Source organism: Engystomops pustulosus, chromosome 9 (assembly GCF_040894005.1).
Source record: "Engystomops pustulosus chromosome 9, aEngPut4.maternal, whole genome shotgun sequence".
Lineage (NCBI taxonomy): Eukaryota > Metazoa > Chordata > Amphibia > Anura > Leptodactylidae > Engystomops > Engystomops pustulosus.
Genome location: NC_092419.1, coordinates 29,063,720 through 29,086,219, shown reverse-complemented (window position 1 = coordinate 29,086,219; position 22,500 = coordinate 29,063,720). Strand labels below are relative to the sequence as shown.

At 42.4% G+C, this 22,500-nt stretch overlaps 60 non-coding genes across 60 annotated transcripts; 29 read left to right on the top strand and 31 right to left on the bottom strand.

The window, feature by feature from the left end:
• Window positions 1-154: 154 nt before the first annotated feature.
• On the top strand, window positions 155-264 carry TRNAL-CAA (transfer RNA leucine (anticodon CAA)). The gene is made up of 2 exons: window positions 155-192; window positions 219-264. It is a non-coding gene; the product is annotated as a tRNA-Leu (tRNA).
• Window positions 265-374: 110 nt separating this feature from the next.
• TRNAR-UCG (transfer RNA arginine (anticodon UCG)) lies at window positions 375-447 on the bottom strand. The gene has a single exon. It is a non-coding gene; the product is annotated as a tRNA-Arg (tRNA).
• Window positions 448-679: 232 nt separating this feature from the next.
• TRNAL-CAA (transfer RNA leucine (anticodon CAA)) lies at window positions 680-789 on the top strand. Its single transcript has 2 exons — window positions 680-717; window positions 744-789. It is a non-coding gene; the product is annotated as a tRNA-Leu (tRNA).
• A 110-nt stretch (window positions 790-899) lies between these two features.
• TRNAR-UCG (transfer RNA arginine (anticodon UCG)) lies at window positions 900-972 on the bottom strand. The gene has a single exon. It is a non-coding gene; the product is annotated as a tRNA-Arg (tRNA).
• Window positions 973-1,204: 232 nt separating this feature from the next.
• On the top strand, window positions 1,205-1,314 carry TRNAL-CAA (transfer RNA leucine (anticodon CAA)). Its single transcript has 2 exons — window positions 1,205-1,242; window positions 1,269-1,314. It is a non-coding gene; the product is annotated as a tRNA-Leu (tRNA).
• A 110-nt stretch (window positions 1,315-1,424) lies between these two features.
• TRNAR-UCG (transfer RNA arginine (anticodon UCG)) lies at window positions 1,425-1,497 on the bottom strand. Its single transcript has one exon. It is a non-coding gene; the product is annotated as a tRNA-Arg (tRNA).
• Window positions 1,498-1,729: 232 nt separating this feature from the next.
• Window positions 1,730-1,839, top strand: TRNAL-CAA (transfer RNA leucine (anticodon CAA)). Its single transcript has 2 exons — window positions 1,730-1,767; window positions 1,794-1,839. It is a non-coding gene; the product is annotated as a tRNA-Leu (tRNA).
• A 110-nt stretch (window positions 1,840-1,949) lies between these two features.
• TRNAR-UCG (transfer RNA arginine (anticodon UCG)) lies at window positions 1,950-2,022 on the bottom strand. The gene has a single exon. It is a non-coding gene; the product is annotated as a tRNA-Arg (tRNA).
• A 232-nt stretch (window positions 2,023-2,254) lies between these two features.
• On the top strand, window positions 2,255-2,364 carry TRNAL-CAA (transfer RNA leucine (anticodon CAA)). Its single transcript has 2 exons — window positions 2,255-2,292; window positions 2,319-2,364. It is a non-coding gene; the product is annotated as a tRNA-Leu (tRNA).
• Window positions 2,365-2,474: 110 nt separating this feature from the next.
• On the bottom strand, window positions 2,475-2,547 carry TRNAR-UCG (transfer RNA arginine (anticodon UCG)). Its single transcript has one exon. It is a non-coding gene; the product is annotated as a tRNA-Arg (tRNA).
• A 232-nt stretch (window positions 2,548-2,779) lies between these two features.
• Window positions 2,780-2,889, top strand: TRNAL-CAA (transfer RNA leucine (anticodon CAA)). Its single transcript has 2 exons — window positions 2,780-2,817; window positions 2,844-2,889. It is a non-coding gene; the product is annotated as a tRNA-Leu (tRNA).
• A 635-nt stretch (window positions 2,890-3,524) lies between these two features.
• Window positions 3,525-3,597, bottom strand: TRNAR-UCG (transfer RNA arginine (anticodon UCG)). The gene has a single exon. It is a non-coding gene; the product is annotated as a tRNA-Arg (tRNA).
• A 232-nt stretch (window positions 3,598-3,829) lies between these two features.
• On the top strand, window positions 3,830-3,939 carry TRNAL-CAA (transfer RNA leucine (anticodon CAA)). Its single transcript has 2 exons — window positions 3,830-3,867; window positions 3,894-3,939. It is a non-coding gene; the product is annotated as a tRNA-Leu (tRNA).
• Window positions 3,940-4,354: 415 nt separating this feature from the next.
• TRNAL-CAA (transfer RNA leucine (anticodon CAA)) lies at window positions 4,355-4,464 on the top strand. Its single transcript has 2 exons — window positions 4,355-4,392; window positions 4,419-4,464. It is a non-coding gene; the product is annotated as a tRNA-Leu (tRNA).
• Window positions 4,465-4,574: 110 nt separating this feature from the next.
• TRNAR-UCG (transfer RNA arginine (anticodon UCG)) lies at window positions 4,575-4,647 on the bottom strand. Its single transcript has one exon. It is a non-coding gene; the product is annotated as a tRNA-Arg (tRNA).
• Window positions 4,648-4,879: 232 nt separating this feature from the next.
• On the top strand, window positions 4,880-4,989 carry TRNAL-CAA (transfer RNA leucine (anticodon CAA)). Its single transcript has 2 exons — window positions 4,880-4,917; window positions 4,944-4,989. It is a non-coding gene; the product is annotated as a tRNA-Leu (tRNA).
• A 110-nt stretch (window positions 4,990-5,099) lies between these two features.
• TRNAR-UCG (transfer RNA arginine (anticodon UCG)) lies at window positions 5,100-5,172 on the bottom strand. Its single transcript has one exon. It is a non-coding gene; the product is annotated as a tRNA-Arg (tRNA).
• Window positions 5,173-5,404: 232 nt separating this feature from the next.
• On the top strand, window positions 5,405-5,514 carry TRNAL-CAA (transfer RNA leucine (anticodon CAA)). Its single transcript has 2 exons — window positions 5,405-5,442; window positions 5,469-5,514. It is a non-coding gene; the product is annotated as a tRNA-Leu (tRNA).
• A 110-nt stretch (window positions 5,515-5,624) lies between these two features.
• On the bottom strand, window positions 5,625-5,697 carry TRNAR-UCG (transfer RNA arginine (anticodon UCG)). Its single transcript has one exon. It is a non-coding gene; the product is annotated as a tRNA-Arg (tRNA).
• A 232-nt stretch (window positions 5,698-5,929) lies between these two features.
• On the top strand, window positions 5,930-6,039 carry TRNAL-CAA (transfer RNA leucine (anticodon CAA)). Its single transcript has 2 exons — window positions 5,930-5,967; window positions 5,994-6,039. It is a non-coding gene; the product is annotated as a tRNA-Leu (tRNA).
• Window positions 6,040-6,149: 110 nt separating this feature from the next.
• Window positions 6,150-6,222, bottom strand: TRNAR-UCG (transfer RNA arginine (anticodon UCG)). Its single transcript has one exon. It is a non-coding gene; the product is annotated as a tRNA-Arg (tRNA).
• Window positions 6,223-6,674: 452 nt separating this feature from the next.
• Window positions 6,675-6,747, bottom strand: TRNAR-UCG (transfer RNA arginine (anticodon UCG)). Its single transcript has one exon. It is a non-coding gene; the product is annotated as a tRNA-Arg (tRNA).
• Window positions 6,748-7,199: 452 nt separating this feature from the next.
• Window positions 7,200-7,272, bottom strand: TRNAR-UCG (transfer RNA arginine (anticodon UCG)). Its single transcript has one exon. It is a non-coding gene; the product is annotated as a tRNA-Arg (tRNA).
• Window positions 7,273-7,504: 232 nt separating this feature from the next.
• Window positions 7,505-7,614, top strand: TRNAL-CAA (transfer RNA leucine (anticodon CAA)). Its single transcript has 2 exons — window positions 7,505-7,542; window positions 7,569-7,614. It is a non-coding gene; the product is annotated as a tRNA-Leu (tRNA).
• Window positions 7,615-8,029: 415 nt separating this feature from the next.
• TRNAL-CAA (transfer RNA leucine (anticodon CAA)) lies at window positions 8,030-8,139 on the top strand. The gene is made up of 2 exons: window positions 8,030-8,067; window positions 8,094-8,139. It is a non-coding gene; the product is annotated as a tRNA-Leu (tRNA).
• A 110-nt stretch (window positions 8,140-8,249) lies between these two features.
• On the bottom strand, window positions 8,250-8,322 carry TRNAR-UCG (transfer RNA arginine (anticodon UCG)). The gene has a single exon. It is a non-coding gene; the product is annotated as a tRNA-Arg (tRNA).
• A 232-nt stretch (window positions 8,323-8,554) lies between these two features.
• On the top strand, window positions 8,555-8,664 carry TRNAL-CAA (transfer RNA leucine (anticodon CAA)). Its single transcript has 2 exons — window positions 8,555-8,592; window positions 8,619-8,664. It is a non-coding gene; the product is annotated as a tRNA-Leu (tRNA).
• A 110-nt stretch (window positions 8,665-8,774) lies between these two features.
• TRNAR-UCG (transfer RNA arginine (anticodon UCG)) lies at window positions 8,775-8,847 on the bottom strand. Its single transcript has one exon. It is a non-coding gene; the product is annotated as a tRNA-Arg (tRNA).
• A 757-nt stretch (window positions 8,848-9,604) lies between these two features.
• TRNAL-CAA (transfer RNA leucine (anticodon CAA)) lies at window positions 9,605-9,714 on the top strand. The gene is made up of 2 exons: window positions 9,605-9,642; window positions 9,669-9,714. It is a non-coding gene; the product is annotated as a tRNA-Leu (tRNA).
• Window positions 9,715-10,874: 1,160 nt separating this feature from the next.
• TRNAR-UCG (transfer RNA arginine (anticodon UCG)) lies at window positions 10,875-10,947 on the bottom strand. Its single transcript has one exon. It is a non-coding gene; the product is annotated as a tRNA-Arg (tRNA).
• Window positions 10,948-11,179: 232 nt separating this feature from the next.
• On the top strand, window positions 11,180-11,289 carry TRNAL-CAA (transfer RNA leucine (anticodon CAA)). The gene is made up of 2 exons: window positions 11,180-11,217; window positions 11,244-11,289. It is a non-coding gene; the product is annotated as a tRNA-Leu (tRNA).
• A 110-nt stretch (window positions 11,290-11,399) lies between these two features.
• Window positions 11,400-11,472, bottom strand: TRNAR-UCG (transfer RNA arginine (anticodon UCG)). Its single transcript has one exon. It is a non-coding gene; the product is annotated as a tRNA-Arg (tRNA).
• A 757-nt stretch (window positions 11,473-12,229) lies between these two features.
• On the top strand, window positions 12,230-12,339 carry TRNAL-CAA (transfer RNA leucine (anticodon CAA)). The gene is made up of 2 exons: window positions 12,230-12,267; window positions 12,294-12,339. It is a non-coding gene; the product is annotated as a tRNA-Leu (tRNA).
• Window positions 12,340-12,754: 415 nt separating this feature from the next.
• Window positions 12,755-12,864, top strand: TRNAL-CAA (transfer RNA leucine (anticodon CAA)). Its single transcript has 2 exons — window positions 12,755-12,792; window positions 12,819-12,864. It is a non-coding gene; the product is annotated as a tRNA-Leu (tRNA).
• A 627-nt stretch (window positions 12,865-13,491) lies between these two features.
• TRNAR-UCG (transfer RNA arginine (anticodon UCG)) lies at window positions 13,492-13,564 on the bottom strand. The gene has a single exon. It is a non-coding gene; the product is annotated as a tRNA-Arg (tRNA).
• A 757-nt stretch (window positions 13,565-14,321) lies between these two features.
• Window positions 14,322-14,431, top strand: TRNAL-CAA (transfer RNA leucine (anticodon CAA)). Its single transcript has 2 exons — window positions 14,322-14,359; window positions 14,386-14,431. It is a non-coding gene; the product is annotated as a tRNA-Leu (tRNA).
• A 110-nt stretch (window positions 14,432-14,541) lies between these two features.
• Window positions 14,542-14,614, bottom strand: TRNAR-UCG (transfer RNA arginine (anticodon UCG)). Its single transcript has one exon. It is a non-coding gene; the product is annotated as a tRNA-Arg (tRNA).
• A 232-nt stretch (window positions 14,615-14,846) lies between these two features.
• On the top strand, window positions 14,847-14,956 carry TRNAL-CAA (transfer RNA leucine (anticodon CAA)). The gene is made up of 2 exons: window positions 14,847-14,884; window positions 14,911-14,956. It is a non-coding gene; the product is annotated as a tRNA-Leu (tRNA).
• Window positions 14,957-15,066: 110 nt separating this feature from the next.
• Window positions 15,067-15,139, bottom strand: TRNAR-UCG (transfer RNA arginine (anticodon UCG)). The gene has a single exon. It is a non-coding gene; the product is annotated as a tRNA-Arg (tRNA).
• Window positions 15,140-15,371: 232 nt separating this feature from the next.
• TRNAL-CAA (transfer RNA leucine (anticodon CAA)) lies at window positions 15,372-15,481 on the top strand. The gene is made up of 2 exons: window positions 15,372-15,409; window positions 15,436-15,481. It is a non-coding gene; the product is annotated as a tRNA-Leu (tRNA).
• Window positions 15,482-15,591: 110 nt separating this feature from the next.
• TRNAR-UCG (transfer RNA arginine (anticodon UCG)) lies at window positions 15,592-15,664 on the bottom strand. The gene has a single exon. It is a non-coding gene; the product is annotated as a tRNA-Arg (tRNA).
• A 969-nt stretch (window positions 15,665-16,633) lies between these two features.
• Window positions 16,634-16,706, bottom strand: TRNAR-UCG (transfer RNA arginine (anticodon UCG)). Its single transcript has one exon. It is a non-coding gene; the product is annotated as a tRNA-Arg (tRNA).
• Window positions 16,707-17,158: 452 nt separating this feature from the next.
• TRNAR-UCG (transfer RNA arginine (anticodon UCG)) lies at window positions 17,159-17,231 on the bottom strand. Its single transcript has one exon. It is a non-coding gene; the product is annotated as a tRNA-Arg (tRNA).
• Window positions 17,232-17,683: 452 nt separating this feature from the next.
• TRNAR-UCG (transfer RNA arginine (anticodon UCG)) lies at window positions 17,684-17,756 on the bottom strand. Its single transcript has one exon. It is a non-coding gene; the product is annotated as a tRNA-Arg (tRNA).
• Window positions 17,757-17,988: 232 nt separating this feature from the next.
• Window positions 17,989-18,098, top strand: TRNAL-CAA (transfer RNA leucine (anticodon CAA)). The gene is made up of 2 exons: window positions 17,989-18,026; window positions 18,053-18,098. It is a non-coding gene; the product is annotated as a tRNA-Leu (tRNA).
• A 110-nt stretch (window positions 18,099-18,208) lies between these two features.
• On the bottom strand, window positions 18,209-18,281 carry TRNAR-UCG (transfer RNA arginine (anticodon UCG)). The gene has a single exon. It is a non-coding gene; the product is annotated as a tRNA-Arg (tRNA).
• A 232-nt stretch (window positions 18,282-18,513) lies between these two features.
• TRNAL-CAA (transfer RNA leucine (anticodon CAA)) lies at window positions 18,514-18,623 on the top strand. The gene is made up of 2 exons: window positions 18,514-18,551; window positions 18,578-18,623. It is a non-coding gene; the product is annotated as a tRNA-Leu (tRNA).
• A 110-nt stretch (window positions 18,624-18,733) lies between these two features.
• On the bottom strand, window positions 18,734-18,806 carry TRNAR-UCG (transfer RNA arginine (anticodon UCG)). Its single transcript has one exon. It is a non-coding gene; the product is annotated as a tRNA-Arg (tRNA).
• Window positions 18,807-19,038: 232 nt separating this feature from the next.
• On the top strand, window positions 19,039-19,148 carry TRNAL-CAA (transfer RNA leucine (anticodon CAA)). Its single transcript has 2 exons — window positions 19,039-19,076; window positions 19,103-19,148. It is a non-coding gene; the product is annotated as a tRNA-Leu (tRNA).
• Window positions 19,149-19,258: 110 nt separating this feature from the next.
• Window positions 19,259-19,331, bottom strand: TRNAR-UCG (transfer RNA arginine (anticodon UCG)). Its single transcript has one exon. It is a non-coding gene; the product is annotated as a tRNA-Arg (tRNA).
• Window positions 19,332-19,563: 232 nt separating this feature from the next.
• On the top strand, window positions 19,564-19,673 carry TRNAL-CAA (transfer RNA leucine (anticodon CAA)). Its single transcript has 2 exons — window positions 19,564-19,601; window positions 19,628-19,673. It is a non-coding gene; the product is annotated as a tRNA-Leu (tRNA).
• Window positions 19,674-19,783: 110 nt separating this feature from the next.
• On the bottom strand, window positions 19,784-19,856 carry TRNAR-UCG (transfer RNA arginine (anticodon UCG)). The gene has a single exon. It is a non-coding gene; the product is annotated as a tRNA-Arg (tRNA).
• Window positions 19,857-20,613: 757 nt separating this feature from the next.
• On the top strand, window positions 20,614-20,723 carry TRNAL-CAA (transfer RNA leucine (anticodon CAA)). The gene is made up of 2 exons: window positions 20,614-20,651; window positions 20,678-20,723. It is a non-coding gene; the product is annotated as a tRNA-Leu (tRNA).
• A 110-nt stretch (window positions 20,724-20,833) lies between these two features.
• Window positions 20,834-20,906, bottom strand: TRNAR-UCG (transfer RNA arginine (anticodon UCG)). Its single transcript has one exon. It is a non-coding gene; the product is annotated as a tRNA-Arg (tRNA).
• Window positions 20,907-21,138: 232 nt separating this feature from the next.
• Window positions 21,139-21,248, top strand: TRNAL-CAA (transfer RNA leucine (anticodon CAA)). The gene is made up of 2 exons: window positions 21,139-21,176; window positions 21,203-21,248. It is a non-coding gene; the product is annotated as a tRNA-Leu (tRNA).
• A 110-nt stretch (window positions 21,249-21,358) lies between these two features.
• TRNAR-UCG (transfer RNA arginine (anticodon UCG)) lies at window positions 21,359-21,431 on the bottom strand. The gene has a single exon. It is a non-coding gene; the product is annotated as a tRNA-Arg (tRNA).
• Window positions 21,432-21,663: 232 nt separating this feature from the next.
• Window positions 21,664-21,773, top strand: TRNAL-CAA (transfer RNA leucine (anticodon CAA)). Its single transcript has 2 exons — window positions 21,664-21,701; window positions 21,728-21,773. It is a non-coding gene; the product is annotated as a tRNA-Leu (tRNA).
• Window positions 21,774-21,883: 110 nt separating this feature from the next.
• TRNAR-UCG (transfer RNA arginine (anticodon UCG)) lies at window positions 21,884-21,956 on the bottom strand. The gene has a single exon. It is a non-coding gene; the product is annotated as a tRNA-Arg (tRNA).
• A 232-nt stretch (window positions 21,957-22,188) lies between these two features.
• TRNAL-CAA (transfer RNA leucine (anticodon CAA)) lies at window positions 22,189-22,298 on the top strand. The gene is made up of 2 exons: window positions 22,189-22,226; window positions 22,253-22,298. It is a non-coding gene; the product is annotated as a tRNA-Leu (tRNA).
• A 110-nt stretch (window positions 22,299-22,408) lies between these two features.
• Window positions 22,409-22,481, bottom strand: TRNAR-UCG (transfer RNA arginine (anticodon UCG)). The gene has a single exon. It is a non-coding gene; the product is annotated as a tRNA-Arg (tRNA).
• Window positions 22,482-22,500: the final 19 nt, after the last annotated feature.

The following is a 22,500-nucleotide window of genomic DNA, read 5'->3' as shown; positions in this document are numbered from 1 at the left end:
AAACAAAACTTTCTTTCTAGTATACATCAACAAATACAGTAGACCTACATGACATTCCAGATTTCTCTGTACTTTTTTCACATATTGCACATAACGCCTGACCATACGGTAAACCACACGGCTAAGGAATGGACTAAAATGTCTTCGCGAGTATGTCAGAATGGCCGAGTGGTCTAAGGCGCCAGACTCAAGAGCAAATTCTTCCCCCAACATGGGTGTTCTGGTCTCCAAATGGAGGCGTGGGTTCAAATCCCACTTCTGACAGCAAGTTTTTGGCAAAGCAAGCTTTCTTACATGAGTCAATGTAAACGCTAACTTATACTCGTGTAATCAAATTCAAAAGATAGCACTTAGACAGCTCTCTGTTAACTCATCGACCACGAAGGGACTCGAACCCTCAATCTTCTGATCCGAAGTCAGACGCCTTATCCATTTGGCCACGCGGTCCTGATGGTAGGCTCTGTGGACTTTACGTTGAAACAGGAAATACTGTTGTGTCTTTGGTTTCATTTGAGGTAAAAGACAAAACAAAACTTTCTTTCTAGTATACATCAACAAATACAGTAGACCTACATGACATTCCAGATTTCTCTGTAATTTTTTCACATATTGCACATAACGCCTGACCATACGGTAAACCAAACGGCTAAGGAATGGACTAAAATGTCTTTGCCAGTATGTCAGAATGGCCGAGTGGTCTAAGGCGCCAGACTCAAGAGCAAATTCTTCCCCCAACATGGGTGTTCTGGTCTCCAAATGGAGGCGTGGGTTCAAATCCCACTTCTGACAGCAAGTTTTTGGCAAAGCAAGCTTTCTTACATGAGTCAATGTAAACGCTAACTTATACTCGTGTAATCAAATTCAAAAGATAGCACTTAGACAGCTCTCTATTAACTCATTGACCACGAAGGGACTCGAACCCTCAATCTCCTGATCCGAAGTCAGACGCCTTATCCATTAGGCCACGCGGTCCTGATGGTAGGCTCTGTGGACTTTACGTTGAAACAGGAAATACTGTTGTGTCTTTGGTTTCATTTGAGGTAAAAGACAAAACAAAACTTTCTTTCTAGTATACATCAACAAATACAGTAGACCTACATGACATTCCAGATTTCTCTGTAATTTTTTCACATATTGCACATAACGCCTGACCATACGGTAAACCACACGGCTAAGGAATGGACTAAAATGTCTTTGCCAGTATGTCAGAATGGCCGAGTGGTCTAAGGCGCCAGACTCAAGAGCAAATTCTTCCCCCAACATGGGTGTTCTGGTCTCCAAATGGAGGCGTGGGTTCATATCCCACTTCTGACAGCAAGTTTTTGGCAAAGCAAGCTTTCTTACATGACTCAATGTAAATGCTAACTTATACTCGTGTAATCAAATTCAAAAGATAGCACTTAGGCAGCGCTCTATTAACTCATCGACCACAAAGGGACTCGAACCCTCAATCTTCTGATCCGAAGTCAGACGCCTTAGCCATTAGGCCACGCGGTCCTGACGGTAGGCTCTGTGGCCTAGACGTTGAAAAAGGAAATACTATTGTGTCTTTGGTTTTATTTGAGGTAAAAGACAAAACAAAACTTTCTTTCTAGTATACATCAACAAATACAGTAGACCTACATGACATTCCAGATTTCTCTGTAATTTTTTCACATATTGCACATAACGCCTGACCATATGGTAAACCACACGGCTAAGGAATGGACTAAAATGTCTTTGCCAGTATGTCAGAATAGCCGAGTGGTCTAAGGCGCCAGACTCAAGAGCAAATTCTTCCCCCAACATGGGTGTTCTGGTCTCCAAATGGAGGCGTGGGTTCAAATCCCACTTCTGACAGCAAGTTTTTGGCAAAGCAAGCTTTCTTACATGAGTCAATGTAAACGCTAACTTATACTCGTGTAATCAAATTCAAAAGATAGCACTTAGACAGCTCTCTGTTAACTCATCGACCACGAAGGGACTCGAACCCTCAATCTTCTGATCCGAAGTCAGACGCCTTATCCATTTGGCCACGCGGTCCTGATGGTAGGCTCTGTGGACTTTACGTTGAAACAGGAAATACTGTTGTGTCTTTGGTTTCATTTGAGGTAAAAGACAAAACAAAACTTTCTTTCTAGTATACATCAACAAATACAGTAGACCTACATGACATTCCAGATTTCTCTGTAATTTTTTCACATATTGCACATAACGCCTGACCATACGGTAAACCAAACGGCTAAGGAATGGACTAAAATGTCTTTGCCAGTATGTCAGAATGGCCGAGTGGTCTAAGGCGCCAGACTCAAGAGCAAATTCTTCCCCCAACATGGGTGTTCTGGTCTCCAAATGGAGGCGTGGGTTCAAATCCCACTTCTGACAGCAAGTTTTTGGCAAAGCAAGCTTTCTTACATGAGTCAATGTAAACGCTAACTTATACTCGTGTAATCAAATTCAAAAGATAGCACTTAGACAGCTCTCTATTAACTCATTGACCACGAAGGGACTCGAACCCTCAATCTCCTGATCCGAAGTCAGACGCCTTATCCATTAGGCCACGCGGTCCTGATGGTAGGCTCTGTGGACTTTACGTTGAAACAGGAAATACTGTTGTGTCTTTGGTTTCATTTGAGGTAAAAGACAAAACAAAACTTTCTTTCTAGTATACATCAACAAATACAGTAGACCTACATGACATTCCAGATTTCTCTGTAATTTTTTCACATATTGCACATAACGCCTGACCATACGGTAAACCACACGGCTAAGGAATGGACTAAAATGTCTTTGCCAGTATGTCAGAATGGCCGAGTGGTCTAAGGCGCCAGACTCAAGAGCAAATTCTTCCCCCAACATGGGTGTTCTGGTCTCCAAATGGAGGCGTGGGTTCAAATCCCACTTCTGACAGCAAGTTTTTGGCAAAGCAAGCTTTCTTACATGAGTCAATGTAAACGCTAACTTATACTCGTGTAATCAAATTCAAAAGATAGCACTTAGGCAGCGCTCTATTAACTCATCGACCACGAAGGGACTCGACCCCTCAATCTTCTGATCCGAAGTCAGGCGCCTTATCCATTAGGCCACGCGGTCCTGACGGTAGGCTCTGTGGACTTTACGTTGAAACAGGAAATACTATTGTGTCTTTGGATTCATTTGAGGTAAAAGACAAAACAAAACTTTCTTTCTAGTATACATCAACAAATACAGTAGACCTACATGACATTCCAGATTTCTCTGTAATTTTTTCACATATTGCACATAACGCCTGACCATACGGTAAACCACACGGCTAAGGAATGGACTAAAATGTCTTTGCCAGTATGTCAGAATGGCCGAGTGGTCTAAGGCGCCAGACTCAAGAGCAAATTCTTCCCCCAACATGGGTGTTCTGGTCTCCAAATGGAGTCGTGGGTTCATATCCCACTTCTGACAGCAAGTTTTTGGCAAAGCAAGCTTTCTTACATGACTCAATGTAAATGCTAACTTATACTCGTGTAATCAAATTCAAAAGATAGCACTTATGCAGCGCTCTATTAACTCATCGACCGCGAAGGGACTCGAACCCTCAATCTTCTGATCCGAAGTCAGACGCCTTATCCATTAGGCCACGCGGTCCTGATGGTAGGCTCTGTGGACTTTACGTTGAAACAGGAAATACTGTTGTGTCTTTGGTTTCTTTTGAGGTTAAAGACAAAACAAAACTTTCTTTCTAGTATACATCAACAAATACAGTAGACCTACATGACATTCCAGATTTCTCTGTAATTTTTTCACATATTGCACATAACGCCTGACCATACGGTAAACCACACGGCTAAGGAATGGACTAAAATGTCTTTGCCAGTATGTCAGAATGGCCGAGTGGTCTAAGGCGCCAGACTCAAGAGCAAATTCTTCCCCCAACATGGGTGTTCTGGTCTCCAAATGGAGGCGTGGGTTCAAATCCCACTTCTGACAGCAAGTTTTTGGCAAAGCAAGCTTTCTTACATGAGTCAATGTAAACGCTAACTTATACTCGTGTAATCAAATTCAAAAGATAGCACTTAGACAGCTCTCTTTTAACTCATCGACCACGAAGGGACTCGAATCCTCAATCTTCTGATCCGAAGTCAGACGCCTTATCCAGTAGGCCACGCGGTTCTGACGGTAGGCTCTGTGGACTTTACGTTGAAACAGGAAATACTATTGTGTCTTTGGTTTCATTTGAGGTAAAAGACAAAACAAAACTTTCTTTCTAGTATACATCAACAAATACAGTAGACCTACATGACATTCCAGATTTCTCTGTAATTTTTTCACATATTGCACATAACGCCTGACCATACGGTAAACCACACGGCTAAGGAATGGACTAAAATGTCTTTGCCAGTATGTCAGAATGGCCGAGTGGTCTAAGGCGCCAGACTCAAGAGCAAATTCTTCCCCCAACATGGGTGTTCTGGTCTCCAAATGGAGGCGTGGGTTCAAATCCCACTTCTGACAGCAAGTTTTTGGCAAAGCAAGCTTTCTTACATGAGTCAATGTAAACGCTAACTTATACTCGTGTAATCAAATTCAAAAGATAGCACTTAGACAGCTCTCTGTTAACTCATTGACCACGAAGGGACTCGAACCCTCAATCTTCTGATCCGAAGTCAGACGCCTTATCCATTAGGCCACGCGGTCCTGATGGTAGGCTCTGTGGACTTTACGTTGAAACAGGAAATACTGTTGTGTCTTTGGTTTCATTTGAGGTAAAAGACAAAACAGAACTTTCTTTCTAGTATACATCAACAAATACAGTAGACCTACATGACATTCCAGATTTCTCTGTAATTTTTTCACATATTGCACATAACGCCTGACCATACGGTAAACCACACGGCTAAGGAATGGACTAAAATGTCTTTGCCAGTATGTCAGAATGGCCGAGTGGTCTAAGGCGCCAGACTCAAGAGCAAATTCTTCCCCCAACATGGGTGTTCTGGTCTACAAATGGAGGCGTGGGTTCAAATCCCACTTCTGACAGCAAGTTTTTGGCAAAGCAAGCTTTCTTACATGAGTCAATGTAAACGCTAACTTATACTCGTGTAATCAAATTCAAAAGATAGCACTTAGGCAGCGCTCTATTAACTCATCGACCACGAAGGGACTCGAACCCTCAATCTTCTGATCCGAAGTCAGACGCCTTATCCATTAGGCCACGCGGTCCTGACGGTAGGCTCTGTGGACTTTACGTTGAAACAGGAAATACTATTGTGTCTTTGGTTTCATTTGAGGTAAAAGACAAAACAAAACTTTCTTTCTAGTATACATCAACAAATACAGTAGACCTACATGACATTCGAGATTTCTCTGTAATTTTTTCACATATTGCACATAACGCCTGACCATACGGTAAACCACACGGCTAAGGAATGGACTAAAATGTCTTTGCCAGTATGTCAGAATGGCCGAGTGGTCTAAGGCGCCAGACTCAAGAGCAAATTCTTCCCCCAACATGGGTGTTCTGGTCTCCAAATGGAGGCGTGGGTTCAAATCCCACTTCTGACAGCAAGTTTTTGGCAAAGCAAGCTTTCTTACATGAGTCAATGTAAACGCTAACTTATACTCGTGTAATCAAATTCAAAAGATAGCACTTAGACAGCTCTCTTTTAACTCATCGACCACGAAGGGACTCGAACCCTCAATCTTCTGATCCGAAGTCAGACGCCTTATCCATTAGGCCACGCGGTTCTGACGGTAGGCTCTGTGGACTTTACGTTGAAACAGGAAATACTATTGTGTCTTTGGTTTCATTTGAGGTAAAAGACAAAACAAAACTTTCTTTCTAGTATACATCAACAAATACAGTAGACCTACATGACATTCGAGATTTCTCTGTAATTTTTTCACATATTGCACATAACGCCTGACCATACGGTAAACCACACGGCTAAGGAATGGACTAAAATGTCTTTGCCAGTATGTCAGAATGGCCGAGTGGTCTAAGGCACCAGACTCAAGAGCAAATTCTTCCCCCAACATTGGTGTTCTGGTCTCCAAATGGAGGCGTGGGTTCAAATCCCACTTCTGACAGCAAGTTTTTGGCAAAGCAAGCTTTCTTACATGAGTCAATGTAAACGCTAACTTATACTCGTGTAATCAAATTCAAAAGATAGCACTTAGACAGCTCTCTGTTAACTCATCGACCACGAAGGGACTCGAACCCTCAATCTTCTGATCCGAAGTCAGACGCCTTATCCATTAGGCCACGCGGTCCTGATGGTAGGCTCTGTGGACTTTACGTTGAAACAGGAAATACTGTTGTGTCTTTGGTTTCATTTGAGGTAAAAGACAAAACAAAACTTTCTTTCTAGTATACATCAACAAATACAGTAGACCTACATGACATTCCAGATTTCTCTGTAATTTTTTCACATATTGCACATAACGCCTGACCATACGGTAAACCACACGGCTAAGGAATGGACTAAAATGTCTTTGCCAGTATGTCAGAATGGCCGAGTGGTCTAAGGCGCCAGACTCAAGAGCAAATTCTTCCCCCAAAATGGGTGTTATGGTCTCCAAATGGAGGCGTGGGTTCAAATCCCACTTCTGACAGCAAGTTTTTGGCAAAGCAAGCTTTCTTACATGACTCAATGTAAACGCTAACTTATACTCGTGTAATCAAATTCAAAAGATAGCACTTAGGAAGCGCTCTATTAACTCATCGACCACGAAGGGACTCGAACCCTCAATCTTCTGATCCGAAGTCAGACGCCTTATCCATTAGGCCACGCGGTCCTGACGGTAGGCTCTGTGGACTTTACGTTGAAACAGGAAATACTATTGTGTCTTTGGTTTCATTTGAGGTAAAAGACAAAACAAAACTTTCTTTCTAGTATACATCAACAAATACAGTAGACCTACATGACATTCCAGATTTCTCTGTAATTTTTTCACATATTGCACATAACGCCTGACCATACGGTAAACCACACGGCTAAGGAATGGACTAAAATGTCTTTGCCAGTATGTCAGAATGGCCGAGTGGTCTAAGGCGCCAGACTCAAGAGCAAATTCTTCCCCCAACATGGGTGTTATGGTCTCCAAATGGAGGCGTGGGTTCAAATCCCACTTCTGACAGCAAGTTTTTGGCAAAGCAAGCTTTCTTACATGACTCAATGTAAACGCTAACTTATACTCGTGTAATCAAATTCAAAAGATAGCACTTAGGCAGCGCTCTTTTAACTCATCGACCACGAAGGGGCTCGAACCCTCAATCTTCTGATCCGAAGTCAGACGCCTTATCCATTAGGCCACGCGGTCCTGACGGTAGGCTCTGTGGACTTTACGTTGAAACAGGAAATACTATTGTGTCTTTGGTTTCATTTGAGGTAAAAGACAAAACAAAACTTTCTTTCTAGTATACATCAACAAATACAGTAGACCTACATGACATTCCAGATTTCTCTGTAATTTTTTCACATATTGCACATAACGCCTGACCATACGGTAAACCACACGGCTAAGGAATGGACTAAAATGTCTTTGCCAGTATGTCAGAATGGCCGAGTGGTCTAAGGCGCCAGACTCAAGAGCAAATTCTTCCCCCAACATTGGTGTTCTGGTCTCCAAATGGAGGCGTGGGTTCAAATCCCACTTCTGACAGCAAGTTTTTGGCAAAGCAAGCTTTCTTACATGAGTCAATGTAAACGCTAACTTATACTCGTGTAATCAAATTCAAAAGATAGCACTTAGGCAGCGCTCTATTAACTCATCGACCACGAAGGGACTCGAACCCTCAATCTTCTGATCCAAAGTCAGACGCCTTATCCATTATTCCACGCGGTCCTTACAGTATGTTCTGTGGACTTTACGTTGAAACAGGAAATACTGTTGTGTCTTTGGTTTCATTTGAGGTAAAAGACAAAACAAAACTTTCTTTCTAGTATACATCAACAAATACAGTAGACCTACATGACATTCCAGATTTCTCTGTAATTTTTTCACATATTGCACATAACGCCTGACCATACGGTAAACCACACGGCTAAGGAATGGACTAAAATGTCTTTGCCAGTATGTCAGAATGGCCGAGTGGTCTAAGGCGCCAGACTCAAGAGCAAATTCTTCCCCCAACATGGGTGTTCTGGTCTCCAAATGGAGGCGTGGGTTCAAATCCCACTTCTGACAGCAAGTTTTTGGCAAAGCAAGCTTTCTTACATGACTCAATGTAAACGCTAACTTATACTCGTGTAATCAAATTCAAAAGATAGCACTTAGGCAGCGCTCTTTTAACTCATCGACCACGAAGGGACTCGAACCCTCAATCTTCTGATCCGAAGTCAGACGCCTTATCCATTAGGCCACGCGGTCCTGACGGTAGGCTCTGTGGACTTTACGTTGAAACAGGAAATACTATTGTGTCTTTGGTTTCATTTGAGGTAAAAGACAAAACAAAACTTTCTTTCTAGTATACATCAACAAATACAGTAGACCTACATGACATTCCAGATTTCTCTGTAATTTTTTCACATATTGCACATAACGCCTGACCATACGGTAAACCACACGGCTAAGGAATGGACTAAAATGTCTTTGCCAGTATGTCAGAATGGCCGAGTGGTCTAAGGCGCCAGACTCAAGAGCAAATTCTTCCCCCAACATGGGTGTTCTGGTCTCCAAATGGAGGCGTGGGTTCAAATCCCACTTCTGACAGCAAGTTTTTGGCAAAGCAAGCTTTCTTACATGAGTCAATGCAAACGCTAACTTATACTCGTGTAATCAAATTCAAAAGATAGCAATTAGGCAGCGCTCTATTAACTCATCGACCACGAAGGGACTCGAACCCTCAATCTACTGATCCGAAGTCAGACGCCTTATCCATTAGGCCACGCGGTCCTGACGGTAGGCTCTGTGGACTTTACGTTGAAACAGGAAATACTATTGTGTCTTTGGTTTCATTTGAGGTAAAAGACAAAACAAAACTTTCTTTCTAGTATACATCAACAAATACAGTAGACCTACATGACATTCCAGATTTCTCTGTAATTTTTTCACATATTGCACATAACGCCTGACCATACGGTAAACCACACGGCTAAGGAATGGACTAAAATGTCTTTGCCAGTATGTCAGAATGGCCGAGTGGTCTAAGGCGCCAGACTCAAGAGCAAATTCTTCCCCCAACATGGGTGTTATGGTCTCCAAATGGAGGTGTGGGTTCAAATCCCACTTCTGACAGCAAGTTTTTGGCAAAGCAAGCTTTCTTACATGAGTCAATGTAAACGCTAACTTATACTCGTGTAATCAAATTCAAAAGATAGCATTTAGACAGCTCTCTGTTAACTCATCGACCACGAAGGGACTCGAATCCTCAATCTTCTGATCCGAAGTCAGACGCCTTATCCATTAGGCCACGCGGTCCTGATGGTAGGCTCTGTGGACTTTACGTTGAAACAGGAAATACTGTTGTGTCTTTGGTTTCATTTGAGGTAAAAGACAAAACAAAACTTTCTTTCTAGTATACATCAACAAATACAGTAGACCTACATGACATTCCAGATTTCTCTGTAATTTTTTCACATATTGCACATAACGCCTGACCATACGGTAAACCACACGGCTAAGGAATGGACTAAAATGACTTTGCCAATATGTCAGAATGGCCGAGTGGTCTAAGGCGCCAGACTCAAGAGCAAATTCTTCCCCCAACATGGGTGTTCTGGTCTCCAAATGGAGGCGTGGGTTCAAATCCCACTTCTGACAGCAAGTTTTTGGCAAAGCAAGCTTTCTTACAAGAGTCAATGTAAACGCTAACTTATACTCGTGTAATCAAATTCAAAAGATAGCACTTAGACAGCTCTCTATTAACTCATCGACATCGAAGGGACTCGAACCCTCAATCTTCTGATCCGAAGTCAGACGCCTTATCCATTAGGCCACGCGGTCCTGATCGTAGGCTCTGTGGACTTTACGTTGAAACAGGAAATACTATTGTGTCTTTGGTTTCATTTGAGGTAAAAGACAAAACAAAACTTTCTTTCTAGTATACATCAACAAATACAGTAGACCTACATGACATTCCAGATTTCTCTGTAATTTTTTCACATATTGCACATAACGCCTGACCATACGGTAAACCACACGGCTAAGGAATGGACTAAAATGTCTTTGCCAGTATGTCACAATGGCCGAGTGGTCTAAGGCGCCAGACTCAAGAGCAAATTCTTCCCCCAACATGGGTGTTCTGGTCTCCAAATGGAGGCGTGGGTTCAAATCCCACTTCTGACAGCAAGTTTTTGGCAAAGCAAGCTTTCTTACATGAGTCAATGTAAACGCTAACTTATAATCGTGTAATCAAATTCAAAAGATAGCACTTAGGCAGCGCTCTATTAACTCATCGACCACGAAGGGACTCGAACCCTCAATCTTCTGATCCAAAGTCAGACGCCTTATCCATTATTCCACGCGGTCCTTACAGTATGTTCTGTGGACTTTACGTTGAAACAGGAAATACTGTTGTGTCTTTGGTTTCATTTGAGGTAAAAGACAAAACAAAACTTTCTTTCTAGTATACATCAACAAATACAGTAGACCTACATGACATTCCAGATTTCTCTGTAATTTTTTCACATATTGCACATAACGCCTGACCATACGGTAAACCACACGGCTAAGGAATGGACTAAAATGTCTTTGCCAGTATGTCAGAATGGCCGAGTGGTCTAAGGCGCCAGACTCAAGAGCAAATTCTTCCCCCAACATGGGTGTTATGGTCTCCAAATGGAGGCGTGGGTTCAAATCCCACTTCTGACAGCAAGTTTTTGGCAAAGCAAGCTTTCTTACATGACTCAATGTAAACGCTAACTTATACTCGTGTAATCAAATTCAAAAGATAGCACTTAGGCAGCGCTCTTTTAACTCATCGACCACGAAGGGACTCGAACCCTCAATCTTCTGATCCGAAGTCAGACGCCTTATCCATTAGGCCACGCGGTCCTGACGGTAGGCTCTGTGGACTTTACGTTGAAACAGGAAATACTATTGTGTCTTTGGTTTCATTTGAGGTAAAAGACAAAACAAAACTTTCTTTCTAGTATACATCAACAAATACAGTAGACCTACATGACATTCCAGATTTCTCTGTAATTTTTTCACATATTGCACATAACGCCTGACCATACGGTAAACCACACGGCTAAGGAATGGACTAAAATGTCTTTGCCAGTATGTCAGAATGGCCGAGTGGTCTAAGGCGCCAGACTCAAGAGCAAATTCTTCCCCCAACATGGGTGTTCTGGTCTCCAAATGGAGGCGTGGGTTCAAATCCCACTTCTGACAGCAAGTTTTTGGCAAAGCAAGCTTTCTTACATGAGTCAATGCAAACGCTAACTTATACTCGTGTAATCAAATTCAAAAGATAGCAATTAGGCAGCGCTCTATTAACTCATCGACCACGAAGGGACTCGAACCCTCAATCTACTGATCCGAAGTCAGACGCCTTATCCATTAGGCCACGCGGTCCTGACGGTAGGCTCTGTGGACTTTACGTTGAAACAGGAAATACTATTGTGTCTTTGGTTTCATTTGAGGTAAAAGACAAAACAAAACTTTCTTTCTAGTATACATCAACAAATACAGTAGACCTACATGACATTCCAGATTTCTCTGTAATTTTTTCACATATTGCACATAACGCCTGACCATACGGTAAACCACACGGCTAAGGAATGGACTAAAATGTCTTTGCCAGTATGTCAGAATGGCCGAGTGGTCTAAGGCGCCAGACTCAAGAGCAAATTCTTCCCCCAACATGGGTGTTATGGTCTCCAAATGGAGGTGTGGGTTCAAATCCCACTTCTGACAGCAAGTTTTAGGCAAAGCAAGCTTTCTTACATGAGTCAATGTAAACGCTAACTTATACTCGTGTAATCAAATTCAAAAGATAGCATTTAGACAGCTCTCTGTTAACTCATCGACCACGAAGGGACTCGAATCCTCAATCTTCTGATCCGAAGTCAGACGCCTTATCCATTAGGCCACGCGGTCCTGATGGTAGGCTCTGTGGACTTTACGTTGAAACAGGAAATACTGTTGTGTCTTTGGTTTCATTTGAGGTAAAAGACAAAACAAAACTTTCTTTCTAGTATACATCAACAAATACAGTAGACCTACATGACATTCCAGATTTCTCTGTAATTTTTTCACATATTGCACATAACGCCTGACCATACGGTAAACCACACGGCTAAGGAATGGACTAAAATGACTTTGCCAATATGTCAGAATGGCCGAGTGGTCTAAGGCGCCAGACTCAAGAGCAAATTCTTCCCCCAACATGGGTGTTCTGGTCTCCAAATGGAGGCGTGGGTTCAAATCCCACTTCTGACAGCAAGTTTTTGGCAAAGCAAGCTTTCTTACAAGAGTCAATGTAAACGCTAACTTATACTCGTGTAATCAAATTCAAAAGATAGCACTTAGACAGCTCTCTATTAACTCATCGACATCGAAGGGACTCGAACCCTCAATCTTCTGATCCGAAGTCAGACGCCTTATCCATTAGGCCACGCGGTCCTGATCGTAGGCTCTGTGGACTTTACGTTGAAACAGGAAATACTATTGTGTCTTTGGTTTCATTTGAGGTAAAAGACAAAACAAAACTTTCTTTCTAGTATACATCAACAAATACAGTAGACCTACATGACATTCCAGATTTCTCTGTAATTTTTTCACATATTGCACATAACGCCTGACCATACGGTAAACCACACGGCTAAGGAATGGACTAAAACGTCTTTGCCAGTATGTCAGAATGGCCGAGTGGTCTAAGGCGCCAGACTCAAGAGCAAATTCTTCCCCCAACATGGGTGTTCTGGTCTCCAAATGGAGGTGTGGGTTCAATTCCCACTTCTGACAGATAGTTTTTGGCAAAGCAAGCTTTCTTACATGAGTCAATGTAAACGCTAACTTATACTCGTGTAATCAAATTCAAAAGATAGCACTTAGGCAGCGCTCTATTAACTCATCGACCACGAAGGGACTCGAACCCTCAATCTTCTGATCCAAAGTCAGACGCCTTATCCATTATTCCACGCGGTCCTTACAGTATGTTCTGTGGACTTTACGTTGAAACAGGAAATACTGTTGTGTCTTTGGTTTCATTTGAGGTAAAAGACAAAACAAAACTTTCTTTCTAGTATACATCAACAAATACAGTAGACCTACATGACATTCCAGATTTCTCTGTAATATTTTCACATATTGCACATAACGCCTGACCATACGGTAAACCACACGGCTAAGGAATGGACTAAAATGTCTTTGCCAGTATGTCAGAATGGTCTAAGGCGCCAGACTCAAGAGCAAATTCTTCCCCCAACATGGCTGTTCTGGTCTCCAAATGGAGGCGTGGGTTCAAATCCCACTTCTGACAGCAAGTTTTCGGCAAAGCAAGCTTTCTTACATGAGTCAATGTAAACGCTAACTTATACTCGTGTAATCAAATTCAAAAGATAGCACTTAGACAGCTCTCTATTAACTCATCGACCACGAAGGGACTCGAACCCTCAATCTTCTGATCCGAAGTCAGACACCTTATCCATTAGGCCACGCGGTCCTGACGCTAGGCTCTGTGGACTTTACGTTGAAACAGGAAATACTATTGTGTCTTTGGTTTCATTTGAGGTAAAAGACAAAACAAAACTTTCTTTCTAGTATACATCAACAAATACAGTAGACCTACATGACATTCCAGATTTCTCTGTAATTTTTTCACATATTGCACATAACGCCTGACCATACGGTAAACCACACGGCTAAGGAATGGACTAAAATGTCTTTGCCAGTATGTCACAATGGCCGAGTGGTCTAAGGCGCCGGACTCAAGAGCAAATTCTTCCCCCAACATGGGTGTTCTGGTCTCCAAATGGAGGCGTGGGTTCAAATCCCACTTCTGACAGCAAGTTTTTGGCAAAGCAAGCTTTCTTACATGAGTCAATGTAAACGCTAACTTATACTCGTGTAATCAAATTCAAAAGATAGCACTTAGACAGCTCTCTTTTAACTCATCGACCACGAAGGGACTCGAATCCTCAATCTTCTGATCCGAAGTCAGACGCCTTATCCAGTAGGCCACGCGGTTCTGACGGTAGGCTCTGTGGACTTTACGTTGAAACAGGAAATACTATTGTGTCTTTGGTTTCATTTGAGGTAAAAGACAAAACAAAACTTTCTTTCTAGTATACATCAACAAATACAGTAGACCTACATGACATTCCAGATTTCTCTGTAATTTTTTCACATATTGCACATAACGCCTGACCATACGGTAAACCACACGGCTAAGGAATGGACTAAAATGTCTTTGCCAGTATGTCAGAATGGCCGAGTGGTCTAAGGCGCCAGACTCAAGAGCAAATTCTTCCCCCAACATGGGTGTTCTGGTCTCCAAATGGAGGCGTGGGTTCAAATCCCACTTCTGACAGCAAGTTTTTGGCAAAGCAAGCTTTCTTACATGAGTCAATGTAAACGCTAACTTATACTCGTGTAATCAAATTCAAAAGATAGCACTTAGACAGCTCTCTGTTAACTCATTGACCACGAAGGGACTCGAACCCTCAATCTTCTGATCCGAAGTCAGACGCCTTATCCATTAGGCCACGCGGTCCTGATGGTAGGCTCTGTGGACTTTACGTTGAAACAGGAAATACTGTTGTGTCTTTGGTTTCATTTGAGGTAAAAGACAAAACAGAACTTTCTTTCTAGTATACATCAACAAATACAGTAGACCTACATGACATTCCAGATTTCTCTGTAATTTTTTCACATATTGCACATAACGCCTGACCATACGGTAAACCACACGGCTAAGGAATGGACTAAAATGTCTTTGCCAGTATGTCAGAATGGCCGAGTGGTCTAAGGCGCCAGACTCAAGAGCAAATTCTTCCCCCAACATGGGTGTTCTGGTCTACAAATGGAGGCGTGGGTTCAAATCCCACTTCTGACAGCAAGTTTTTGGCAAAGCAAGCTTTCTTACATGAGTCAATGTAAACGCTAACTTATACTCGTGTAATCAAATTCAAAAGATAGCACTTAGGCAGCGCTCTATTAACTCATCGACCACGAAGGGACTCGAACCCTCAATCTTCTGATCCGAAGTCAGACGCCTTATCCATTAGGCCACGCGGTCCTGACGGTAGGCTCTGTGGACTTTACGTTGAAACAGGAAATACTATTGTGTCTTTGGTTTCATTTGAGGTAAAAGACAAAACAAAACTTTCTTTCTAGTATACATCAACAAATACAGTAGACCTACATGACATTCGAGATTTCTCTGTAATTTTTTCACATATTGCACATAACGCCTGACCATACGGTAAACCACACGGCTAAGGAATGGACTAAAATGTCTTTGCCAGTATGTCAGAATGGCCGAGTGGTCTAAGGCGCCAGACTCAAGAGCAAATTCTTCCCCCAACATTGGTGTTCTGGTCTCCAAATGGAGGCGTGGGTTCAAATCCCACTTCTGACAGCAAGTTTTTGGCAAAGCAAGCTTTCTTACATGAGTCAATGTAAACGCTAACTTATACTCGTGTAATCAAATTCAAAAGATAGCACTTAGACAGCTCTCTGTTAACTCATCGACCACGAAGGGACTCGAACCCTCAATCTTCTGATCCGAAGTCAGACGCCTTATCCATTAGGCCACGCGGTCCTGATGGTAGGCTCTGTGGACTTTACGTTGAAACAGGAAATACTATTGTGTCTTTGGTTTCATTTGAGGTAAAAGACAAAACAAAACTTTCTTTCTAGTATACATCAACAAATACAGTAGACCTACATGACATTCCAGATTTCTCTGTAATTTTTTCACATATTGCACATAACGCCTGACCATACGGTAAACCACACGGCTAAGGAATGGACTAAAACGTCTTTGCCAGTATGTCAGAATGGCCGAGTGGTCTAAGGCGCCAAACTCAAGAGCAAATTCTTCCCCCAACATGGGTGTTCTGGTCTCCAAATGGAGGTGTGGGTTCAATTCCCACTTCTGACAGATAGTTTTTGGCAAAGCAAGCTTTCTTACATGAGTCAATGTAAACGCTAACTTATACTCGTGTAATCAAATTCAAAAGATAGCACTTAGGCAGCGCTCTATTAACTCATCGACCACGAAGGGACTCGAACCCTCAATCTTCTGATCCAAAGTCAGACGCCTTATCCATTATTCCACGCGGTCCTTACAGTATGTTCTGTGGACTTTACGTTGAAACAGGAAATACTGTTGTGTCTTTGGTTTCATTTGAGGTAAAAGACAAAACAAAACTTTCTTTCTAGTATACATCAACAAATACAGTAGACCTACATGACATTCCAGATTTCTCTGTAATATTTTCACATATTGCACATAACGCCTGACCATACGGTAAACCACACGGCTAAGGAATGGACTAAAATGTCTTTGCCAGTATGTCAGAATGGTCTAAGGCGCCAGACTCAAGAGCAAATTCTTCCCCCAACATGGCTGTTCTGGTCTCCAAATGGAGGCGTGGGTTCAAATCCCACTTCTGACAGCAAGTTTTCGGCAAAGCAAGCTTTCTTACATGAGTCAATGTAAACGCTAACTTATACTCGTGTAATCAAATTCAAAAGATAGCACTTAGACAGCTCTCTATTAACTCATCGACCACGAAGGGACTCGAACCCTCAATCTTCTGATCCGAAGTCAGACACCTTATCCATTAGGCCACGCGGTCCTGACGCTAGGCTCTGTGGACTTTACGTTGAAACAGGAAATACTATTGTGTCTTTGGTTTCATTTGAGGTAAAAGACAAAACAAAACTTTCTTTCTAGTATACATCAACAAATACAGTAGACCTACATGACATTCCAGATTTCTCTGTAATTTTTTCACATATTGCACATAACGCCTGACCATACGGTAAACCACACGGCTAAGGAATGGACTAAAATGTCTTTGCCAGTATGTCACAATGGCCGAGTGGTCTAAGGCGCCAGACTCAAGAGCAAATTCTTCCCCCAACATGGGTGTTCTGGTCTCCAAATGGAGGCGTGGGTTCAAATCCCACTTCTGACAGCAAGTTTTTGGCAAAGCAAGCTTTCTTACATGAGTCAATGTAAACGCTAACTTATAATCGTGTAATCAAATTCAAAAGATAGCACTTAGACAGCTCTCTATTAACTCATCGACCACGAAGGGACTCGAACCCTCAATCTTCTGATCCGAAGTCAGACGCCTTATCCATTAGGCCACGCGGTCCTGACGGTAGGCTCTGTGGACTTTACGTTGAAACAGGAAATACTATTGTGTCTTTGGTTTCATTTGAGGTAAAAGACAAAACAAAACTTTCTTTCTAGTATACATCAACAAATACAGTAGACCTACATGACATTCCAGATTTCTCTGTAATTTTTTCACATATTGCACATAACGCCTGACCATACGGTAAACCACACGGCTAAGGAATGGACTAAAATGTCTTTGCCAGTATGTCACAATGGCCGAGTGGTCTAAGGCGCCAGACTCAAGAGCAAATTCTTCCCCCAACATGGGTGTTCTGGTCTCCAAATGGAGGCGTGGGTTCAAACCCCACTTCTGACAGCAAGTTTTTGGCAAAGCAAGCTTTCTTACATGAGTCAATGTAAACGCTAACTTATACTCGTGTAATCAAATTCAAAAGATAGCACTTAGACAGCTCTCTTTTAACTCATCGACCACGAAGGGACTCGAACCCTCAATCTTCTGATCCGAAGTCAGACGCCTTATCCATTAGGCCACGCGGTTCTGACGGTAGGCTCTGTGGACTTTACGTTGAAACAGGAAATACTATTGTGTCTTTGGTTTCATTTGAGGTAAAAGACAAAACAAAACTTTCTTTCTAGTATACATCAACAAATACAGTAGACCTACATGACATTCCAGATTTCTCTGTAATTTTTTCACATATTGCACATAACGCCTGACCATACGGTAAACCACACGGCTAAGGAATGGACTAAAATGTCTTTGCCAGTATGTCAGAATGGCCGAGTGGTCTAAGGCGCCAGACTCAAGAGCAAATTCTTCCCCCAACATGGGTGTTCTGGTCTCCAAATGGAGGCGTGGGTTCAAATCCCACTTCTGACAGCAAGTTTTTGGCAAAGCAAGCTTTCTTACATGAGTCAATGTAAACGCTAACTTATACTCGTGTAATCAAATTCAAAAGATAGCACTTAGGCAGCGCTCTATTAACTCATCGACCACGAAGGGACTCGAACCCTCAATCTTCTGATCCGAAGTCAGACGCCTTATCCATTAGGCCACGCGGTCCTGACGGTAGGCTCTGTGGACTTTACGTTGAAACAGGAAATACTATTGTGTCTTTGGTTTCATTTGAGGTAAAAGACAAAACAAAACTTTCTTTCTAGTATACATCAACAAATACAGTAGACCTACATGACATTCGAGATTTCTCTGTAATTTTTTCACATATTGCACATAACGCCTGACCATACGGTAAACCACACGGCTAAGGAATGGACTAAAATGTCTTTGCCAGTATGTCAGAATGGCCGAGTGGTCTAAGGCGCCAGACTCAAGAGCAAATTCTTCCCCCAACATGGGTGTTCTGGTCTCCAAATGGAGGCGTGGGTTCAAATCCCACTTCTGACAGCAAGTTTTTGGCAAAGCAAGCTTTCTTACATGAGTCAATGTAAACGCTAACTTATACTCGTGTAATCAAATTCAAAAGATAGAACTTAGACAGCTCTCTGTTAACTCATCGACCACGAAGGGACTCGAACCCTCAATCTTCTGATCCGAAGTCAGACGCCTTATCCATTAGGCCACGCGGTCCTGATGGTAGGCTCTGTGGACTTTACGTTGAAACAGGAAATACTGTTGTGTCTTTGGTTTCATTTGAGGTAAAAGACAAAACAAAACTTTCTTTCTAGTATACATCAACAAATACAGTAGACCTACATGACATTCCAGATTTCTCTGTAATTTTTTCACATATTGCACATAACGCCTGACCATACGGTAAACCACACGGCTAAGGAATGGACTAAAATGTCTTTGCCAGTATGTCAGAATGGCCGAGTGGTCTAAGGCGCCAGACTCAAGAGCAAATTCTTCCCCCAATATGGGTGTTCTGGTCTCCAAATGGAGGCGTGGGTTCAAATCCCACTTCTGACAGCAAGTTTTTGGCAAAGCAAGCTTTCTTACATGAGTCAATGTAAACGCTAACTTTTACTTGTGTAATCAAATTCAAAAGATAGCACTTAGGCAGCACTCTATTAACTCATCGACCACGAAGGGACTCGAACCCTCAATCTTCTGATCCGAAGTCAGACGCCTTATCCATTAGGCCACGCGGTCCTGACGGTAGGCGCTGTGGACTTTACGTTGAAACAGGAAATACTATTGTGTCTTTGGTTTCATTTGAGGTAAAAGACAAAACAAAACTTTCTTTCTAGTATACATCAACAAATACAGTAGACCTACATGACATTCCAGATTTCTCTGTAATTTTTTCACATATTGCACATAACGCCTGACCATACGGTAAACCACACGGCTAAGGAATGGACTAAAATGTCTTTGCCAGTATGTCAGAATGGCCGAGTGGTCTAAGGCGCCAGACTCAAGAGCAAATTCTTCCCCCAACATGGGTGTTCTGGTCTCCAAATGGAGGCGTGGGTTCAAATCCCACTTCTGACAGCAAGTTTTTGGCAAAGCAAGCTTTCTTACATGAGTCAATGTAAGCGCTAACTTATACTCGTTTAATCAAAGTCAAAAGATAGCACTTAGGCAGCGCTCTATTAACTCATCGACCACGAAGGGACTCGAACCCTCAATCTTCTGATCCGAAGTCAGACGCCTTATCCATTAGGCCACGCGGTCCTGACGGTAGGCTCTGTGGACTTTACGTTGAAACAGGAAATACTATTGTGTCTTTGGTTTCATTTGAGGTAAAAGACAAAACAAAACTTTCTTTCTAGTATACATCAACAAATACAGTAGACCTACATGACATTCCAGATTTCTCTGTAATTTTTTCACATATTGCACATAACGCCTGACCATACGGTAAACCACACGGCTAAGGAATGGACTAAAATGTCTTTGCCAGTATGTCACAATGGCCGAGTGGTCTAAGGCGCCAGACTCAAGAGCAAATTCTTCCCCCAACATGGGTGTTCTGGTCTCCAAATGGAGGCGTGGGTTCAAATCCCACTTCTGACAGCAAGTTTTTGGCAAAGCAAGCTTTCTTACATGAGTCAATGTAAGCGCTAACTTATACTCGTTTAATCAAAGTCAAAAGATAGCACTTAGACAACACTCTATTAACTCATCGACGATGAAGGGACTCGAACCCTCAATCTTCTGATCCGAAGTCAGACGCCTTATCCATTAGGCCACGCAGTCCTGATGGTAGGCTCTGTGGACTTTACGTTGAAACAGGAAATACTGTTGTGTCTTTGGTTTCATTTGAGGTAAAAGACAAAACAAAACTTTCTTTCTAGTATACATCAACAAATACAGTAGACCTACATGACATTCCAGATTTCTCTGTAATTTTTTCACATATTGCACATAACGCCTGACCATACGGTAAACCACACGGCTAAGGAATGGACTAAAATGTCTTTGCCAGTATGTCAGAATGGCCGAGTGGTCTAAGGCGCCAGACTCAAGAGCAAATTCTTCCCCCAACATGGGTCTTCTGGTCTCCAAATGGAGGCGTGGGTTCAATTCCCACTTCTGACAGATAGTTTTTGGCAAAGCAAGCTTTCTTACATGAGTCAATGTAAACGCTAACTTATACTCGTGTAATCAAATTCAAAAGATAGCACTTAGGCAGCGCTCTATTAACTCATCGACCACGAAGGGACTCGAACCCTCAATCTTCTGATCCGAAGTCAGACGCCTTATCCATTAGGCCACGCGGTCCTTACAGTATGTACTGTGGACTTTACGTTGAAACAGGAAATACTGTTGTGTCTTTGGTTTCATTTGAGGTAAAAGACAAAACAAAACTTTCTTTCTAGTATACATCAACAAATACAGTAGACCTACATGACATTCCAGATTTCTCTGTAATTTTTTCACATATTGCACATAACGCCTGACCATACGGTAAACCACACGGCTAAGGAATGGACTAAAATGTCTTTGCCAGTATGTCAGAATGGCCGAGTGGTCTAAGGCGCCAGACTCAAGAGCAAATTCTTCCCCCAACATGGGTGTTCTGGTCTCCAAATGGAGGCGTGGGTTCAATTCCCACTTCTGACAGATAGTTTATGGCAAAGCAAGCTTTCTTAGATGAGTCAATGTAAACGCTAACTTATACTCGTGTAATCAAATTCAAAAGATAGCACTTAGGCAGCGCTCTATTAACTCATCGACCACGAAGGGACTCGAACCCTCAATCTTCTGATCCGAAGTCAGACGCCATATCCATTAGGCCACGCGGTCCTTACAGTATGTTCTGTGGACTTTGCGTTGAAACAGGAAATACTGTTGTGTCTTTGGTTTCATTTGAGGTAAAAGACAAAACAAAACTTTCTTTCTAGTATACATCAACAAATACAGTAGACCTACATGACATTCCAGATTTCTCTGTAATTTTTTCACATATTGCACATAACGCCTGACCATACGGTAAACCACACGGCTAAGGAATGGACTAAAATGTCTTTGCCAGTATGTCAGAATGGCCGAGTGGTCTAAGGCGCCAGACTCAAGAGCAAATTCTTCCCCCAACATGGGTGTTCTGGTCTCCAAATGGAGGCGTGGGTTCAAATCCCACTTCTGACAGCAAGTTTTTGGCAAAGCAAGCTTTCTTACATGAGTCAATGTAAACGCTAACTTATACTCGTGTAATCAAATTCAAAAGATAGCACTTAGACAGCTCTCTGTTAACTCATCGACCACGAAGGGACTCGAACCCTCAATCTTCTGATCCGAAGTCAGACGCCTTATCCATTAGGCCACGCGGTCCTTACAGTATGTTCTGTGGACTTTACGTTGAAACAGGAAATACTGTTGTGTCTTTGGTTTCATTTGAGGTAAAAGACAAAACAAAACTTTCTTTCTAGTATACATCAACAAATATAGTAGACCTACATGACATTCCAGATTTCTCTGTAATTTTTTCACATATTGCACATAACGCCTGACCATACGGTAAACCACACGGCTAAGGAATGGACTAAAATGTCTTTGCCAGTATGTCAGAATGGCCGAGTGGTCTAAGGCGCCAGACTCAAGAGCAAATTCTTCCCCCAACATGGGTGTTCTGGTCTCCAAATGGAGGCGTGGGTTCAAATCCCACTTCTGACAGCAAGTTTTTGGCAAAGCAAGCTTTCTTACATGAGTCAATGTAAACGCTAACTTATACTCATGTAATCAAATTCAAAAGATAGCACTTAGGCAGCGCTCTATTAACTCATCGACCACGAAGGGACTCGAACCCTCAATCTTCTGATCCGAAGTCAGACGCCTTATCCATTAGGCCACGCGGTCCTTACAGTATGTTCTGTGG